Here is a 13,732-nt window from a genome sequence, read left to right on the forward strand (position 1 = left end):
GGAGGAATCGCTACCATGTACATTTATAGGATTTTGAAGTCCTTCCACCTGGAGACCTATCACATCCTTAATGAATGGATCCTCTGTCTGAAAACTGGTCAGGTCTGGAAATTGGGCAAGGGATCATAATTTTTATTGGACGGCTGCCCTAATCCTCTTAACCATCTAACCTTGAGTTCTCTTGCTGGTACAAGTTAAGTATTACTCCTGTTGGCTGCCTGTATTGCCTCTAAAGATGCTGTGTTCTATTAACAATAGCTCTGTAACCTCTGCAGGTCAGGCTTCATTGACTACCACTCTGTTATTGCATATACTACCCAAAAATGTAAGCCCTTTGGATTCTTGGTGCCACTTAATCTCTATTGCTTTGGGGTCCTACCATCCATACTGATTTCAGTGAGCAAAGATCTGTAACAGTCTCTCTATCTTCCAGTCTCAACCAAAGAGTTACTTTCTCTTAGTACCCAGCAGCAACACCAAAAGATTTTCTCAAAAGGTATATAATTCTCCTACTCCAAATGACTGAACCTTTACTAATACTGGTGCCATGCCTTTCACACATTCCTCAGGGTCTTAGTAAATGGCATGTCCCCCAGCCTTCATGTGGAGCATGATCATCCACTGAGTCTTCCAGTCATACACTGTACATCCATTCTAGCATTTCCCCGAGCCTTCTGTCCCCCTCTTCCACAGATTGAGGTGACAATTCTGGCATTTCAACTTAGTTCAAAATGTGCAGCCACTTTTTCCATGTTTACAGGGGTCATCCTAGTAGGGACTTTATGAGGCTTTCTGGGGAAGATCCTTGCTAGTTAAATCCTGCTAACTTTAGAGGACACGCCCACGTCAATAAAGCCTTTTCTTATTGAATTTTGTGAACTAGCCCCCTTGAATGACCACCATCAAAATCCAGTCCCACAGGCACTTACCCAAACCCAGTTAATTCATGTTGAGACCACCTCATCCGACTTGGCTTATATAGCGACTTTTTCACAGATTCAGGCCCAGTACCAGGAGGGGAGAGGAGCGAAGGAGGTCCTGAGGTGGGTACATATTTCCTTGGATGAAATAAGACTTTTCACTGTCTTCCAGCAGGTGCTGGCAGCAGGTGCATGCTCTCAATACAGTTCATAGGCTATATCACAGACTCAGGAAACTCAGAGCCTAAGGAGTTATTTTTAGGGGCATGTACCCAGATGTCTCCCTCCTGACCTTGGCCTTAGTTGGTGTTTAAACCCCTTTCATGTTCCTATAATCTATTAAATCTTGAACCAGATCCTCATCTTTCTCCAACCTCTCACTACAGCAGACACTAGTTACTTTGTATAAAACCAAAGAAGCCCACTGGCTCCTACATCTAGCTTTCTACTCAATCTCAACTGTTTTTTGGTGGTGTTTTGTTTGTTTGTTTGTTTGTTTGTTTTTCCTATAGACCAGAAATGTGCAATAGAAATATAATGTCTTCTACTTTCAAATATTTTTAGTAGTCACATTTCTAAAAGTAAAACAAAAATGAGATGAAATTATGATATATTTTCTTTATTACAACATCCAAGTATTATCATTTCAACACATAATCAGCATTAATGAGATATTTTACATTTTCTTTGTGGTGAAGGTTTATAACCTGTTGTGGTTTTTGTGTATAGCAATCTCAGTTTGGTCTAACTGAATTTAAAGTTCACAATAACTACAACATGTTGGTGACTTATTGTATTGGGCAGCATTGCTATAGAGCAACTGTGGTGTTTAGCAATAGCCATCAAATCCCGTTATTCTTACATCTATGATTTATTCCATACATTTCAACAGCAGTAGCAATATCAGCTGCTAGTATATGCCCTTCTGTCCACATATCCTCATGCTTCATCAGATTACCAAAGGTGAACCTTTCCATTGGGTGATCACTTGGTCCCAGGTGCCATCTGTGCCCCTTATACTAGTGATGCCAGGTGGCATGTTATCCAAACACCAAACTCCACCCTCCATCCTGCTGTCTCAAATTGCCTCTTGTACTGATTGTCACAAGTTGGCTTCTCTGGAGCAGATGCTGACTTTGGAATGTAAGATATTTATTAGGGGAAAAAACACCTGTGAAAGGAAGGAGGAAGGAAGTGGGACTTGGCAGAGGAATGTGTCAAACCGTGATGAACACTTAAAGCTTTGGCCAGCCTGGCAGGGAAATTCGAGAGCTAAAATGGCCACCAGAATTACCCCATGTCAGCAAAATGGCTGGGACCTCCTCCCTTGCTCCTGCATTGAGTATCAGCTGTTTGGAACAGGCAGGTCTCTGCAGCAGATGCCAGCTGACAGCTGCTCACCATACCCCCTTGGCAGATGCACAGCGAATCCTTTCTTGGAGAGGAATAGGGGCAGCACACTGCACTGAGGCCATTGGTCATCTTCAGATATAGGGTCTCAGCTAGACTGGTGGGAGCAAAAACCTCACTCAAGTGGGTTGAGGAGAGAAGTCAGCTATAGAAAACTTGGCCACATGGTTTACTTTGAAGGCTAATAAAGGAATCGGGGAGAGTGAGGGGTTAGGATTTTTTTTTTTTTAATAAGAGATAACAAAGGATGACCCTCTAGAAATTAGGAAATGATATGGTTAGTTTAAAAATGAGATTATTTGAAAAGGAAAGTTTTTGAGAAGCTATAAAAGATGTAATAGAGGATGAAATTTGAAGGACTGAGCTTTGATAGAATCAGAAATATTTTACCCATGGTTAAGTTTAGAAGGCATATTGTGTGAATATAGATGCAGATTCATTTATAGATTTGGGGGTGAGAAAAGAAGATATTTCCTACTTAAGTATATGCATATACTTAAGTATATTCCACTAAAGGGGTGAAGAGTGGGTGGTTGGGTGAGAGGTAGAAAGAAAGCAGACTAATACAGTAAATTTGAAGAAAGACAAGGTAAGAAATTGTTGAGTGTATGCATGCTAAGGGAATTAAATTCTCATTTGAGTTTTGTGGTCATGAATTTGAATTCAGACCAGACAGCAAGTAGCTAGGCAAATATTTGGATCTTACTGAGTATTCTGAGTTTCCAAGATAAGTGATAAGAGATAAGCAGGATGAAGGGATTAAGTATGTTTGAAAGGAATTGATTTTACTGATGTACTCGGAAATCCAATTTGAGTGAAAAGCAAATTAAAGACATAAGAGGGGTGTTGACTGATAGTGGAAAAGTAGCGAAATAAAAAAAAGAATAATATATGAAACCTTGTATAACCTCTAAGCATGATCCAATTTATCAAGGGTCACTGGCTGACTTAAATGGAAAGAGAAACTGAGAGGTAGGAAAAGGGGAGAAGGGAAAGTATTTATGATCGATTTTACCCATACCACATTGGGCAGGAGAGTTTTTTCCAAAGTACCTGCAAAGAACAGAGACATTGATTGGAATCTTCAAACTTCAGGTATCTGCAGGCAATGTGATATTTGGATATTGAATCAGAAAACCTAAATTTGCATCCTGGCTCTATTATTTTCCTTCCTTCATTCGTCATGCATACATTTATCCAACAAATACTCATTTTGTAGCTACTAAGTACTGCATTTTAAAAGGGTGCAAAACAACAATAAAAACATTGAAAAGTTCTCTTTTCATAGGCTTACATTCTAGTGAACGGGTGAAGAATGGATAAAGGTCTTGCAATGAAAGAATCTAGGAAAAATAAATGATATAATTTCAAATTATAGGTACTGTGAAGAAAACATGATGTAGCAATGAGATAGCCACTGACTTGGGCTGAGGATGTGCAGCTCCTGTTTAATAAGGAGGTCAAGGAAGCCTCTCCAAGGAGGTGACATTAGTGCCTGGATCAAGACGATTCAAGGAACCACCCACACCAAGGAAATATTTCAGAGGGGAAAACAGCTCACTTTGTCATTTGAACTAAGGAACTTGAATTTTCTGAGCTTTAATTATTTCATTAGCACAAATCTCCAATCCCTTATCTCACTCTCTGGAGTCAATAATGTTTTTCATGTCATTAGTTAACGGTGATAATATTCCCTTGGAGGTTGCTTTCAACATATGGTACTGTGCCTAGGAGATAGTAAGTAATCATGAAAATGGTTTTTGTCTTTCATATTTCTTTACAGAGATGATCCAATTCCCTGAAAGATTTAAGGAGTAAATATGATCTACCTATTGTACTGACTCCTTCTGTTCATTCCTGGAGTTTCTATTAAGGTGTTTTCGAAGAGTCTCCAGCAGAATTTTGTGCTAACGTACTTGTTTAAAACCACCAAAATACCAATGGAAATTTTTGCTGATATCTGAGCCTAGGAAGGTCTCTTTTACAGAAAAGCACATTTGAGAAATGCATACGTTAATAAACAAGGGTTAACAAATTTGATGTCTTGTACAATATTGCTCTTTCAGTAAACTCATTAAAAAGCTTTCAGTGCATTTCAATACTGTACTTTTGATACGGTTTGAATACAGCTTCAGTTCTATCCATGGTGGTGATTAGATTACCTGACTGGAAAATTGCAAAATTAACTGAAAGGTGAGCGGCTGAAACGTAGACTAGAGATTGTGGCGGGGAAGCACACCATGCTGTTAATTCCATTCTCTATGTAGAAGAAAAACTATGCTTTAAAAAATATCATTACAGTATCATTGGACATGATTTTTTTATTTAAAACGAGTAGAAAAGTTGATACAAGATCCTAAAAAACAAAGGAGCTCAGCCTCAGTGCAGGAGCCCTCTTTTTTTTCCCCCCAAAAAGCTGGTCCTCTGTCTGCCATTGCCAATTAAGTAAGAGTTTTAATAAATGTCAATAGTGCAGATTGCTAGGTTGAACAAATGAAAATGTATCATTCCTTCTAACGTAAAGTGGCTCATAGCTCATCATAAACTTCATTTGGATCAACCATCACAGTGCACTGACAATAAAACCCTTTGGAAAATCTTTTTATGGACAATTACCATTTGTCTGAGATGGTTTTAGTTTCTTTCCATACAAAACAATACTCTTCTTCTTTATTTTATTTTTTCCCTTGACATGTTCAAAGCAATTTTTTCCAAACTATAAATGTTTAAGGATCACAAGAGAGTAAAAACATTGAGAAGGCCCGTGTTATATTTCTGTATGTGTAAGTCAGGCCACACTGAAGTCCTTTAGAGTGTTGTGCACTCACACACACACACACACGTACACAAACTTCTCAGTACCAAATTGGACATACAAAGTTTCCACATGTATGTTAGCAGAATGTTATATGCCACATGTAACAATGATGTGACTAGAAACTCAGAAAATAGTTAATAGAGAAAATTTTATTTATCTGTATTTATTATTTCTGTGAATACCTTGGGTAAAGATAATTTTTTCAGATTTTAGAAGTTTAGTTAGTATTTTTAATCATCTAGATGCATTACATTACAAAGACTTGGGGGACATACATTATTTGCCTTCATAACCCTAATGCCTAGGGCAGAGCCTGAGAAATAGTCAATGCACAAGAAAAGTTTTGTGAATGAATAAATGATCATGGCAGCTTAGTTTACTGTTGTTGCACCATGTGGATGGCACTGAGATAACTCTTTGAAAAGTGAGATAAATGAGAAAGCTAGTTGAATTTCCATGGCAGTAAATTTCTAGAGAAGATTCCAAGGCCTATTATATCTGTTGACTTAACTGCCTTGTGTGATGATGATGGGAGCAGTAGGATGATATAGGTTAATCAAAACCTCAGAAAAGCACGACTTTCCACGAGGGCCCACATGCTTCTGCAACACCAGTAAATTGGAAACAAACAATGAATGGAGGCTTAGGCATTTTTCTCTCCTGTACAGCCATCACTTATCTTGTCAGTTCCCTGCTGCTGCTTTCACACACATGGAGATGTATGTTTAATAAGCAATAGGTGGAGATCTTTAAAGGAATGCTCTTCAATCACAATGCTGTTAAAGACCTAATCATGTAAATGGCCAAAAAAAAAAAAAAAAAAAAGCACATACGCATTTCTCTTATTAGGTTCTGCTAGCCAGTGACAAATTACCATATATAGAAAACAAGCTACAGAGAGGCAGGTATTGTCATTTTTATTTGCTTTGAGCGAATTTAGTATGCACTGATTTAAAAGCTTTAGATAATTTACTCTCAGGGGGAAAAAAATCACACATCCATTTTAGGTGTCTACCACTCTGTGAAAAATCTCTCATTTCCCCCTATTGTTCTTCTCCTTTTCTGAAATAACAATATGTAACAAGGAGTTGGGGGAAGTAATTATGCAAAAGATCCTATTCATTTTCACTTTAATGCTTTTAGCAGTGAAGAACTGGTATTACCTTGGATTCAGAGTAGATGAAGTACATTCTCTTGTTGGTACAAAAACCATGCAGCTACAAGAGAAAGCATGATAAAGAGTCTTGATGCATATGTGCAGAAAATACCTGCAAATCTGAACCACTTGTGACTGGCAGCCTTCCTAGCTGTTCTCGGGCTTAGTTTCCTCCCGTGTAAAATAGAATATTTACCTGGCACATTGATTGTGGGAAATGAAATAATATATTTAAGCACCTAATTTGTACTCTTATTAAAAAAATATTTGTTTTTATCTCCATCACACCTAAGCTGATGATCAGAGGGCTAGAGCAGTCTTTGAAATGAAACCTGAAAAATCTATAGTAGATAATGAAGAATTTAGAGTAAAAAATTTCATAGTTTAAAAAAATCTTGGCACGTGCGTTTCTTCTCCTTGGATTGGATTGAAGTCCCCATTTGATATTATTTCAGAGTGTTTTTCCCTTTTCTGTGTTATAACTTTTTGCTGTTTGGTGATTGTATTTGTGAGGGAGGGGCTGGTGTGTTTTACTCTTTCTCATAAAAAGTTACATGATATTGTTTATAATTTTGTACATTGGGAACCAAAATCTTTTCTTTGAGTCATCTGCTTCAGATATTTTCTGTTTAGTATAGATAGGTGATGTTTTTAAAATATTTTTAAAGAATAATATGTACTATGAAACTGAGTATAAGATAGAGCATAAGAAATTAATATATATTGGAGTTCCCATTGTGGCACAGCGGAAACAAATCCACCTGGGAACCCTGAGGTTGTAGGTTTACTCCCAGGCTGTGCTTACGGATCCAGCATTGCCATGAGCTATGGTGTAGGTTGCAGACAAGGCTCAGATTTGGCATTGCTCTGGCTGTGATGCAGGCTGACAGCTGTAGCTCCGATTAGACCCTAGCCTGGGAACCTCCATATGCCATGGGTGTGGCCCCAAAAAGCCAAAAAAAAAAAAAATTAATATGTATGGAGTAGAGCATAACGAATACATATGACCAATCTCATCTTCTAATATTTTTATGTTTATGAAAGTAATCTCAGGGGTCTGTAATAGTCCCCACTCTTAGTTGCAGAATAGGCTCTATAGTGCAAACATTACTCAGGTGGGAGGTAGGAATAGGCCTTATTAAGAGAAACTGCTTACCTGATTTACTCTCTCTAATTTCAAATTGTATATCCACTGCTCAGTTGGGTCTCCGCGGTTCAAATGTTGATTTAAAAAGTTTTGAAATGGTTTGTTGGCTCAGATGTTATAAGTGTAAGGAAAAAAAATAAACATAAACTTGGACTAAACCTGTACCACAGGATAAGAATCACATAAACATTGTATGCAGTTAGACATGAAAGACGTCTATTAATTTCAGTGCCTCTTCATAAGGAATTAATTCATTAGATTTTCAATGCAATGTCACTTTTTATTTCTATTTTTGGGCATTGTTCCTTCTGTTTATATTCACTACAAGTCAGTCTTTTTTTCCGGATGTTTTGTTATTTGTTTGATTGCTTTGATTTTACCTAGTACAGAAAATGTTTAGTCTCTCTGTCCATAAATTGTTCAGAGTTTGCATTTAAGTGAAAGGTCTTCATTAACCATATTTTGGTGCAAAATTATGCAAAATTTACCGCTATATGCTTTCTGGTAACTCCTCAAAACTTTTCAGAGTATTGATTTCAAAAACAGATGGATATATCTGTGTGGTACTTAAATGTATGGCACCCTAGCATCAAAGAATGATTAATAAAGGGTTTTAGTGCCCAAAAACATCTAAATCTGAGCTTAGCTCTAACATTTACTTATCTCATAACTTTGGCAGATTACTCAACTACTCGTTTTTTAAAAATCTATTAAATAGGAATAATAAGAATATCACCTTATGGTGCCATTGTGAGGACTGAATGAGATAATGTGCGTAAATCACTGACCACAGTTCTGGGAAAATAATAAATTTTGCATCAACATGAACTGTCGTTTATATTATAGCAATTTTCTAAACTCTGACACAAGGAAGCTATAGTTGTGGTTAGAAAAACACCTGCTGTATTTTTTTTTTAAGGGGGAGGACTGGAGGGTGTTCCCCAAAAGACTTTGAGTTGTAATTATTTCTATCACTGCATAGATCTACACATTCATTTTTTTTTGTTTTTGACAACCTTTCAAATCCACTTTTATTTTCCTTTTTCCTCCTCACATACAGAACTCCACACACTGCTTTTCTTGTAGGTATAAAGTCATTTGATGTTGGTCAGGTGCCATTTTATCCCCTAAAACTTTGCTGGCATCAAAATATGACAGTTAACCAGTGTTAAATCTGTAAAATATTTACATGGCACAGCACGTGAAGCTTTAGACACTTGGCGATCAAACCACATAAAAATTGGATTAAGACCCCCATTCTACATGTTCAGAATCAGGTGTTCACAGTACCCATCTGATGACTGTACATAGTTGAAAAGGCAGCAGAGGCAACGGGCAGTTACTTCAGAGGACACTGAACACTATGGTCTGGAAGCACATTGCGATGTTACCCCAGTGTCATGTACCACTCCACCTTTCTCCAAGGTGGTCTCATAATGCTGGAATGGCAGGTCCAGATGATACAAAATGAAGACAGACAAGAAAACATTTACTCTGTGGAGATATCCTAACTCTTACTATGCATGCACGGTGATTTTGAAAGCAACTCATCCTAAAAACTTGTCATGATCATCCTGGTTTTTTAGGTTGCATGATCCATCAATCTTGCACTCAACCGTTACTTCGTTCATGTCATTGCCAGCATCAAAGGTGAGCCAGACGGCAACTAATGGCTGCAGATAGTTCCTATGCAGTTTTTTTCCATAATATGGAAAATATTTTACATCTATCTTTCCGTTGGGAGGATAAGTTGATAGAACTGCTGTGCTTTCACCCTTCAAAATACATTCTATCCTTGGTTCTCCTTGAGGCTTTAATCCAATTATTCTGTTCATTTTCACAAGAATACAAGGGTTTCCTCTGGAGTAGCCAAACTGGGGATCAATCACAACACTGCAGTTTCAAGTAAGTTAGGAAGAAACCGACATGCATCATAATCTGGTCCCTTCTGTTCAAAAAAATGTTCCATAGGAACAATCTGTGAGATTCTTCTGTTCTTCTAAGTCATATGGCTTTAGAAATTTCTTAAGGTCATCAATGTACCCTTTATAGGACTCTGGATCAGACACAATGAATAATCCAACACTTACACTGGTTTTGGAAAAACCGTAAGTCCTGGACTAGAAATCTGGTCACGATATTTTGGAACCTCATCGTTCAGGGTCTGAAGCATACATAACCCACACTGTGAATGCAAAGAGTGCAGCCAGGAACACATAAAAGACTAGGTAGAAAAGCACGATCAAACCCCAGCTCTTGGCGGAGCGCCCCAGGAACTCTCCAGTGGTCGGGGTAGAAGAGCTTCCATTCAGCCATGCTCTGGTTGAAGGATTTCTTCTCTTTCTTCATCATGGTGTGTGCCGATGATGAGGGAAGCAGCAAGGAGCATGGAGGCGCTTCCCGGCTGGAGCGGCTCAGCCCAGCAAGGGCGGCGGAAGGCAGGACTGCCGGCCGAGGAAAACTCACTACCGTGAGCGATCAAGCCGACTGCCGATCCATACATTCATTTGATACTTCTTACATTACAGTATTAAAAATCTTTATTACTATATGGCTTTACTCTGACCATTTTAAGCCCCAAATCATAGGGATTCTAACTTTAGTATGAAAGAGAGAGCTTTAAAATTTTTTAATTCAAATGGTGCTTAGCTTCTGGAGTTAGATTTGTGAATATTTTATAATGTATTTTATTAAATATATCAATATCATCTTTAGTATATCTTTTTGGTCAGAATGAAACAACTGATTAAAAGGCTTAGTCCGGGGAACTAACACACTCTAAATGGGGATAGCAATATCTTTGTTTATCGCGGCATGAATTTTCATGACATATCTTAGAATTATGTATTGCCCACTCCCAATTTGAGATTATTGTATTGGATATTCCTAATTTTAGAAATAATGGAATTTCTTGGTAGAAGGGTGGCAGATATTTTGTACACAAAGTAATTACAGAAAAAAATAAAAGGTAATAGACTGAAATCCTTATATTGTTTTGAGATTACTTTTCAATCATTTTTATTTCTATAAAGAGAGCTTGAAAGGATTACAAAAGCAAATGTTCTATAGTCATTATTTTTTCATTAACCACTTAATTTCTGTTTGCCTTTCTGATGCCTATTACTGAGAACATGAATAAAATTTGTCATTTAAATAAACCAGGTGCACATGGATTTCAGTTCTCTTCCTATTATACATTACAGCAGCCAAGTAGTTAAGTATTTTACAAAAAGAAACATGAGAAATTGTAAATATTGTTTGCAAACTGTAATGAGCTTGCAATGAAATCTCTAGCTAAACACAACATTCCAATTATCTCCAAAACTGCGCTAGTGCATTATTATCATTGAAAGTGATACTCATAAGGAGTGTAATGCCGTCTCTATGATTCTACATATGAACCTAAATTAGTTGGTGTCTACTTATGAATATACACTTTATTTATATTGTGCTATGGAGCCAACCACATGGCCGGGAGATCTCGTAGAAATACATTCATTACACCTGTTCTTACTAATTAATTCACCTTGCAACATTCACAGTGGCTGAGGATATTGGCAACAAGGTATGTGATTGTTATTTAGTATCAGGTTTATAACACATGAATAAATAAACACAAGCTAAAGTAAGTGTCATATCCTTAGTAAACATTTCCAAATATTACATAGAAGTGTTTATATAAATATCAGAATTGATAGAAATGATAGGACTGTGATTTTAGATTCATGATTCCTCTGCTTAAAATCATCAAGCATGTGCTCTTTAAGACTGATGCTTGATTTTTTATGTTAATTCTATTTTATATTTAATACAGTAAAAAATTTAATATTTGATATTACCCTATAGGCATTAGGAATACAAGATGGTGGTAATTTTCTCTATCAGAGAAGGAAATTTAAATACATTGCAATTATTTAATAAATGTTTATTGAATATCAACTATGTCACAGAATCTGAGGTAGGTGCTGAGGGCTGAACAGAGACAAAGATTGATACAAATCTGTTAACATGGAACAGTAATCCATATAGAATGATAGAAAGTATGAGTGCTGTGGACAAACTTTTATCAGAGAAGGTAAAAAGGTTAGACATATAAATAGAAATATCACGGAAAAATTAGGTGACACTTAACCAAAGATTTTAAAGGAGCACAAGAGAAAAGTATGCATATATCTAAAGGAAGATTCCAGATACATGGAACTGCAAGTTCCTGAGGCGGGGGAATTCCTGAAAGCAAGGAGCTAGTGGGGCTGGAATAGAGTGGGAAAGAATATGGTATGGAAAAGTGGTAGGGTAACAAGAGAAAGGCTATTGTTGACCATTGAAAGGACTTTACCTTTTCCTCTGAGTGTGATGGTTTGCTAGGGCTACTGTAGTGAAATACTACAGACCAGATGATTTAAACAACAAGCATTGGTTTTCTGATATTCTGGAGGCTAGAATTCCAAGATCCATTTGTCATCAGGGTTGGTTTCTAGTGAGAACCCTCTTCCTGACTTGTGCATAACTGCCTTCTTGCTGTGTGCTCACATTGCCTTTCCTCTGTGCACAATATTTCTGTACCTCTTTCTAGACAGAGCTCTTCCTCTTCTTACAAGAACACCAGTTCTATCAGATTACAGCCCCGCCCTTTGACCTTGCTTAACCATATCTCCTTATCTCCAAGTAGTTACATTAGAGATTAAGTCTTCAAACATATACATTTTGTGGGGACAGAATTCAGTGCATAACCTCCTGCCCTCTATTCCACCCCCTAATTCATATCCTTCTCACATGTGAAATACATTCATCCATCCCAACTTCCTGAATATCTGAACCCATTTCAGCATCAATTCCAAGTCCAAAGTCTCATCTAAATATCATCTGAATCCAGCATAGGTGGAACTCCACAGATATGAACCAAAATTCCTCTTCAGCTGTGAACTTGTAAAACCAGATAAGCAGTACATTTTCAAAATACAGTGGTGAGACAGGCATAAGCATTCCCATTCCAAAAGAATCCAGAAGAAATCAGACGGAAGAAAGGAGTGACAGGTATCAAGCATATCTACAAATGAGTTAGGAAAATTTTAGTGTATTTTAAGCCTTGAGAATAATCCTCTGGATGCTCTTCCCTCTGGTTCCAGTGGGATGGCAACATGAACCACACAGCCCTAGGCTTCTCCCTTGTCCCCTTTGAGATGGCCTAATGGCCTGGCTGATTCTGTAAAACGTGGCCTCACACTCTGAAAAAAAGGAGGAAGAACCTTGCTCTCTGGACCTGTATGCTGTGGGTGTTCCCTCAAGAACAGATTGTCTCCGTTTTTTTCAAGATAGGTAGACAAATTTTTCCAAATCTTTTAATTTCAGGTTCCTTTTTTGCTTAACAGGTCTCTTTCAGTTCATCTCTAGCTTCTTACATTTTACTCTAAGTAGTAAGGAGAACTTAGGTGCACCCTCAACACTTTGCTTTGAAATCTCCTCTGATATATATTCAGTTTCTTAGCTTGCATATGCTTCCTTTCACAAGGCAATAGATGACTATTCAGCCTTGTCCTTTGCCCCTGGATAGCCTCTCCTCCAGTTTCCAGCAACATGTTCCTCATTTCCATCTGAGACCATTCCAGAAGTGTCCTTAATGTTCACATTCCCACTAGCATCCTCTTTATGATGATGTATGTATATTCTCCGAGATGATGATATACATATATTCTCTGAGATGATAGAAACTTTCTAAATAGCTCTTCTTTCTTTCTGAGCTCTCATTAGAATCACCTTTAGCACTGAGTTTCAACCAGTAATATGACTCAGTGCACCACAAATAGAGAACATTTGGAATGTTTTGAGCAGAATAGCAATGCCATCTAATTTATTTTATTAGGATTATTCTGGCAGCTACATTGAGAATTGATTGTAGGGGACAAGAATGGCAGCAGGAAGAGCAGTCAGGAGGCTCTCAAGGTAAAATCAGATTTGTTGATATTGGATGTGGAGAGTGAGAGAATCTAAGATGTGCTCAAGGACTTTGGTTTGAGCAAATAGGAAGCACCAGATATCATTAACTGAGATGAGGAAAGCTGATGGTACAGAATGTGTGGTGAAGACAATAAGAGTTCTCATTAGATACATTCAGGTAGAGTGTATGTTAGCCACTCCAGTGAAGATGATGAGCGGGAAGTTATGTCTGTGTCTACAATTAAACTCTGGAGAGTTGTGTCCATAATCTAGGGAAGGGTGCCTGCTTTTGATGTGGTAACTAAAACCACAAAATTTTATGGTTTCACTGAAGGAGAAATGTAGAC

At 37.6% G+C, this 13,732-nt stretch overlaps 1 protein-coding gene and 1 pseudogene across 1 annotated transcript in view; one reads left to right on the forward strand and one right to left on the reverse strand.

Moving 5' to 3' along the window:
- Positions 1 to 13,732, forward strand: part of NEGR1 (neuronal growth regulator 1) — an 873,593-nt gene that overhangs the window by 456,821 nt on the left and 403,040 nt on the right. The gene's annotated exons all lie outside the window — the stretch shown is intronic.
- On the reverse strand, positions 8,969 to 9,818 carry LOC125131966 (sodium/potassium-transporting ATPase subunit beta-3-like; annotated as a pseudogene).

The sequence above is a fragment of the Phacochoerus africanus genome, chromosome 8, assembly GCF_016906955.1.
Source record: "Phacochoerus africanus isolate WHEZ1 chromosome 8, ROS_Pafr_v1, whole genome shotgun sequence".
NCBI lineage: Eukaryota > Metazoa > Chordata > Mammalia > Artiodactyla > Suidae > Phacochoerus > Phacochoerus africanus.